General features: G+C 37.9%; 1 pseudogene; it reads right to left on the bottom strand.

Moving 5' to 3' along the window:
* The window catches only part of LOC102878974, a 3,356-nt pseudogene extending 2,739 nt beyond the window's left edge, over positions 1 to 617 (bottom strand).
* Positions 618 to 6,856: the final 6,239 nt, after the last annotated feature.

Here is a 6,856-nt window from a genome sequence, read left to right as displayed (position 1 = left end):
GACCCTCCGGCACTTCAAGCCCGGAGTGGGTCAGCAGTTCTCCATCCCAAAGGGCAAAGGCAGGCACTACTGTACCCCAGAAATCTGTCTGTAGTGTGTGGAACACAGTGACCCGGCTCACATCCACCAGGCTCAGCTTCTGGGCCTCGTACTCCAGCAGCAGGCCCACCTTCTCTGACTGTCCAATGCCCTCAGTAAGGACTTTCTCATTGGTCAATGTGGTGTGCCACTGCGCTGGGCATTGGCGAACACCCAGGAATAATCGTCAACCCGATGCAGCTATCCCGAAAGATGTCCACATCTGCCACTCCTATCCGGAATTGCTGGGAGCGCTTCACTGTCACTTCCTAGTAGTGTCTGCCATTGGTGACGGCTGTGTCTGCCAGCACCACTGCCCACTCCCGGAAGCGCTCTACATTCAGAGCCAATTTGGTGGGTTCTAATCCCACCATGCCATATTTGACACCAGTGTCACCTCTGAAGAGTGCCAAGCTGCTGTGGGCGGTTTTTTCTTCCAGTTTGAAACTGATGCCTCTGCGGTCATCAGCGGCAAAAATCCCCAATTGTTTGGCTCCCCAGAGGCACAGACACAACGAACACGCTAAGGGCAGTGCCATCTTGCCCCGCCTGGTTTCAGTTTTCAAAAGGTCACCACAGGGCCCCTGAGGAGACTAAAATGAAGGAGCAATGGTGGAAGCAAGGATACCCAAAAGGAGACCATTGCATAATCCAGGCAAGAAATAATTGAACTCTAGGTTAACGTGGTGGTATTAAGGATAATGAGACTGAATGAAATCAATATATAATTTGGAGGTAGAACCACTGAAGGACTTTAATCAGTTAGTCTGTCAAGAAGAGTTTATTGTCCTGCTATGTATCAGGCATAGCTCTAGATGCTGGAGTTATAGTGGTGGACAAGACAGGGTCCACCACTGCCCTCAAAAATTTGATAGTCTGGCAGGAGGAGTTGAACAACAGACATATAAAGAAATAAATGAATTAATTTTGTATACTGATAAATGTCACGGAGAAGAGAAAATATAGTAATGTAATAGATGACCAGGGAGGCTGCTTACCTTTAAAAAATATTCTTGAGGTAAAATTTATATAAAACAAAATGCATCCTTTTAACCATAAAGTGTGATGAGTTTTGATGAATACACCTATGTAACCACCACCTGTCAAGATATAGATCATTTCTCTCCTCCCAGAAAGTTCCCAGGTGCTCCTTTGCGGTTCACCCTCCCTCATCCCTGCTACAGACATCCACTGATGTGCTTGCTGTCACTATAGGTTCGTTTTCAGGCTACTTACTTTTAGAAAAGATCATTCTTGCTGCCATTGGGGAATGAGTTGGAATAAACTGGATTGGAGGGGTACAAGAGAAGCTAGTCTAGAGATGAAGAGAGAAATGTAATAATAATAGAAGTAATAATAACTAGCATATTGGACATTTACTCAGTCCCAAGCACTGTCCTTAGTGTTTTCTATGTCAAGCCTTTCTTGGGCCTCTCTTCAAGCTCCTTCTCCTCGAAGACAGAGGAGCCTCTGCCCTCTGTGGGCCTACTTTTTTCCTGTGGGACATCCCTATCTTTCCCCTGAGCCTCAGCAAATTCTCCAATCTCCAGTGGACTTCAACCTTAAAATGAGGGGAGGTGAAAGGAGAGAGCAATATCCAGAGTAATATGGCTAGTCACTGAACTATTGCCTGGCTAGACTGTTTGAGACATTCTTGAACAACAGCAAATAAATCAATGGGGGCTTGTACTGGGTGAGATCTCTGAAATGATGGCATCTTCCATTTAAAGCATGTAATAAGAGCATGTCCCAGGAAAGGAGATGGATAGGTACATGAATGCTATTTTAGACCGGTAAGATAAATATCTCCTACAACAAGGTGAAAAAGGCAGTTTATAAAATCATTTTATGGGAAAATTTAAATTCTGTTTAAATATAATTCAAAAATTAAAAAGTTAAAAATAAAACATTTATATATAATAGTATGTATGTATATTTTATTGTATTAAATATTTATGATATGTATTTTTATTATATTAATTTATAATTTATAAATGATATATTATACATATTTAGAAAACTGGAAAGTTATGGAACATAAAATTAACCACTAACAGTGTTTTTCCTGGGTAATAGAAATGAGGCTAATTCTCCAGGATAGATCATATGGTAGGTCATAAAACAAGTATTAGCAAATTTAAGAAGATCAAAATGATACCAAGTATCTTTTTGATCACATTTTTATGAAATTAGAAATCAATAACAGGAAGAAAGCTGGAAAATTCATAAATATATGGAAATTAAACAACAAACTGCTGAACAACCAGTGTCAGAGAGGAAGTCAAAATGGAATTTAAAAAATACCTTGAAACAAACAAAAATGGAAAATTGGAAAATTCCACATCAGAGTATATATCCAAAGAAAACGAAAACAAGATCTTGAAGACAGATCTCCACCCCCGTAGTCATTGCAGCATTATTCACAATAGCCAAGATATGCAAACAACGTAAGTGTCCATCGGTGAAGGAAAGGGTAAAGAAGATGTGGTCTATACAATGGAATATTATTTAGCATAAGAAAGAAGGATATCCTGCCTGGATAGACTTGAGAGAAATGGAAAGATGTTGGTCAAAGAGTATAGAGTTCCAGTTTTAAGATGAATAGTTCTAGGGATCTAACATACAGCGTAATGATTATAATACTGTATTATATACTTGAAAGTTTCTAAAAGAGTAGATCTTAAATGTTCTCACCACTCAAAGGAAACGGTAATTACATAACTTGGTGGAGGTGTTAGCTAACACTATGGCGGTCATAATTTTGCAATATATAAATGTATCAAATAAACACATTCGACAGCTTCTGGTGAAGATGATGAAGTAGGTAAACTCTGTTCCTGCCTCTTCCCACAACCACATCAAAATTACTAAACTAAAGAACAACCATCATTGAGAACCACCCAAAGTCTTGCTGAACAGAACTCCTATAACTAAGGATATAGAGAAAAAGCCATGAAGAGACTGGTAGAAGGGGTGGTTAAAATCCACGTGTGGTGGTTAAAAAGCAGAAGAGATATCTCAGCTGTGGAGTTCCCCACCTGAGGAGCTAGGGGTTCCAGCCTCACACCTGCCTCCCCAGCTCAGGGTTCCAGTGCCAGGAAGAGAGCACAGGCAGCTGCTGAACTTGGCCTGCACCAGGGCCCATTCTAAGAAGCCTGAGACCCAACACACCTGGTAACTAGCTTCAGACCACACCAGAAAACCAGCCAACCACCTCTGCAAATAACATACCCAAAGGCACCAGAGTCTTGCTAAAGCAAATCCTGCTCCTTGGGATAGTCCATGCACAGCAGCTTGTCTGCTGTGGTCATGGCCAGTCCTCGCAGTAAATCAGCCTAAGGATTAGTCTCTCTCATTGATGTGCCAACAGCAATCAAGGCTCAACTACAACAGGAGAGTACACACAGCCCACACAAGGGACACACCTGAAGCACCTGGCTCAGGTGACCAGGGACTCCATATCACTGAACTCCATAGGATACCTACTACATAAGGCCACTCTACCAAGACCAGAAGATATGGTAGATCTATCTAATACACAGAAACAGACACAGGGAGGCAGCCAAAATGGGGAGACAAAGAAATGTCCCAAATGAAAGAACAGACCAAAACTCTAGGGGAAAAAAAAAAAAAACTAAACAAAATGGACGCAAGCAATCTACCAAATATAGAGTTCAAAACACTGAACTTATAAGTTATAAGATGTTCAATAAACTTAGGGTAAGAGTAGATGAACTCAGTGAGAACTTTACAAAGATATGGGAAATGTAAAAATGGAAATAAAGAATAAAAATGAACTAGTCAGAAATGAAGAATACAATAACTGTAATAAAGAATACATTAGAGAAAATTAACAGTAGATTAGATGAAGCAGAGGATCGAATTAGTGATCTGGAAGATAAGGTAGCATAAAACACCCAGTCAGAACAGTAAAAAGAAAAAAGAATCAGAAAAAAATGAGGATAGTTTAAGGGGCCTCTGGGACAACATCAAGCATATCAACATTCACACTGTAGAGGTACCAGAAAGAGAAGAGAGAGAGCAAGGAATTGAAAACCTGTTTGAGGAAAACTTCCCTAACCTGGTGAGGAAAATAGACATACAATTCCAGGAAGCACAGGTAGTCCCTAACAAGACGAACCCTAACAGGCCCACATCAGTACACATACACATCATAATTAAAATGCCAAAGGTTAAAGACAAAGAGAGATTCTTAAAAGCAGCAAGAGAAAAGCATCTAGCTACTTTCAAAGGAGCTTCCATAAGACTGTCAGCTGATTTCTCAAAAGAAACTTTGCGGGCCAAAAAAGACTGGCACAAAATATTCAAAGTGATGAAAAGCAAGGACCTACAACCAAGATTACTCTACCCAGCAAAGCTATCATTTAGACTTGAAGGACAGATAAGGAGCTTCTCAGACAAGAAAAATCTAAAAGAGTCCATCATCACCAAACTAGTATGACAAAGAGTGTTAAAAGTACTTCTCGAAGAAAGAGAAGGAGAAGGAGAAGAAAAAGAAGAAGAAAAAAAGATCAAAAATATAACTATCAGAATGGCAGTAACTGCATACTTATCAATAATTGCTTTAAATGTAAATGGATTAAATGCACCAATCAAAAGATATAAGGTGACTAACTAGATAAGAAAATAAGACCTTACACTTACTGTCTACAAGAGACCCACTCAGATCAAAAGACACACACAGACTGAAAGTAAGGGGACGAGAAAAGATGTTTCATGCAAATGGAAACAAAAAAAGCTTGAGTAGCAATATTTATATCAGATGAAATAGACTTTAAAACAAAGTCTACCAAGAGACAAAGAAGGACTCAGTAATTCTACTTCTGAATATTTACCCGAATAAACCCAAAACACAAATTCAAACAGATATATGCATCCCTATGTTCATTGCAGCATTATTTACAATAGCCAAAATATGGAAGCAACTTAAACGTCCATCAATAGATAAATAGATAAAGAAGAGGTGATACATACATACAATGGAATATTGCTCAGCTGTAAAAAGGAATGAAATCTTGCCATTTGCAACACATGGATGGCACTAGAGGGTATTGTGCTAAGTGAAATAAGTCGGACAGAGAAAAACAAATATCATAATTTCACCCACAAGTGGAATCTAAAGAACAAAATGAAAGAACAAACAAAACAGAAACAAACTCATAGATATAGAGAACATTTTGATAGTTTCCAGATAGAAAAAATGTTGGGAGATTGGCTGAAAAAGGGAAGGATTAAGATGTGCAAATTGCCAGTTATAGATATTGATAAAACTCCCTCTAAACCCAGCTTTAGCTGCATCTTATAAATTTTGTTTTTATTTTTATTTAATTTAAGGTATTTATTTTTTAATTTCCCACGTGATTTTTTCTTTGATTCAAGGATTATATAGACATATTTTAATTTCTAAATATTGGGGAGGGGAGAGAGAGGCTTTTAAATTTCTTCTTATCGTTGAATTCTACTTTAATTTTTCTATGGTTATAGAACCATCTTTATATGATTTTCATTTTACAAATTTTATTGAAACTTGTTCTATGGCCTAGCATATTATTTATTCTAGAGAATGTTTTTGGTGTGCTTGAAAATAAAATGTATTCTGCTGTTGGGTAGAGTTTTTTGTAACTATCAGGTCAAAGTGGTTAATGATATTGTTCGAGTTTCCTTATCACATTAATTTTCTGTCTAAATGCTTTATCAATGCTCAAGGGTGGAACATTGAAATCTACAACTGTAGTTGTTGAGTTGTCTATTTTTCCTTTTAATTCTGTTTATTTTGCTTCATGTTATTTTGAGGTTCTGTTATAAGTACATAAACATTATAACTTTTATACCTTCCAGGTGTAATGACATTATAGAATGTCCTTATCTGTCTCTAGTAATATTTCTTTCTTAAAGTAGATTAAAGTAGATTAATATAGCTGTTCAAGTTTTATAATTACTATTTGCATGGTATATATATATTTTGATCTTTTTACTTTCATTCTGGTTGTGTCTTTAGATCTAAAGTATGTCTCTTATAGACTACATATAGTTGGATCTTGCTTCTATATCCAGCTCCACAATTTTTATCTTTGACAGGAAAGTTTACTTTATTTACAATAATGTAATTATTGATGTCATTAGATTTATATCTGTCAGTTTGCTATTTATTTTCTTTAAGTCTTATGTCATTTTTGTTCTGTTCCTCATTTACTGCCATTTTTTGTTTAAAAAAAATTTAGTATACCATTTTAATTTATCTCCTGATTAAAAAAATTTTTTTAACGTTGTTTTCTTAATAGTTTCTCTAGAGCAGTGGTTCTCAGCTGATATTGCTCCCCTATTCCTGCTAGAGGACTTTTGGAAATGTCTGGAGACAGTTTTGCTTGTCCCACTCTGGGAGGGCATTCAGGGTTCAGCTAGTTCTCAAATTAGTATTGGCTTTAGCTTTTAGTTTGGCTTCTACAGGTATCCCCATGCATGTAAGTAGTGTTGCGGTCCACTGGCTATGGATAGAGAGCTTATTCCAGCCCTTTGATGGTTCTCTCATTTCCAGGATCTCGCTGCTTAATTTCTGATTGATCTGCTGCTTGCTCCAAGTAGGGCTACAAACTCAGACTAGAAGAGCTGTGGGTTTTCCCTGTTCATGTCCTACCAAATTTGCTGTGATGTGTTCTCACCTTCTGCCTGAAATCAAGCCTACCCCCTTTGGCAGCAAAGCTGCTGCTTTTCTGGCCAGCTCTGCCCTTCTTATCTGTTGAGCTCAGGTGAAGATGGG

This window comes from Pteropus alecto, unplaced genomic scaffold, assembly GCF_000325575.1.
Source record: "Pteropus alecto unplaced genomic scaffold, ASM32557v1 scaffold433, whole genome shotgun sequence".
Lineage (NCBI taxonomy): Eukaryota > Metazoa > Chordata > Mammalia > Chiroptera > Pteropodidae > Pteropus > Pteropus alecto.
The sequence above is the reverse complement of the archived record's forward strand: the minus strand, read 5'-3'. Positions and strand labels throughout refer to the sequence as shown.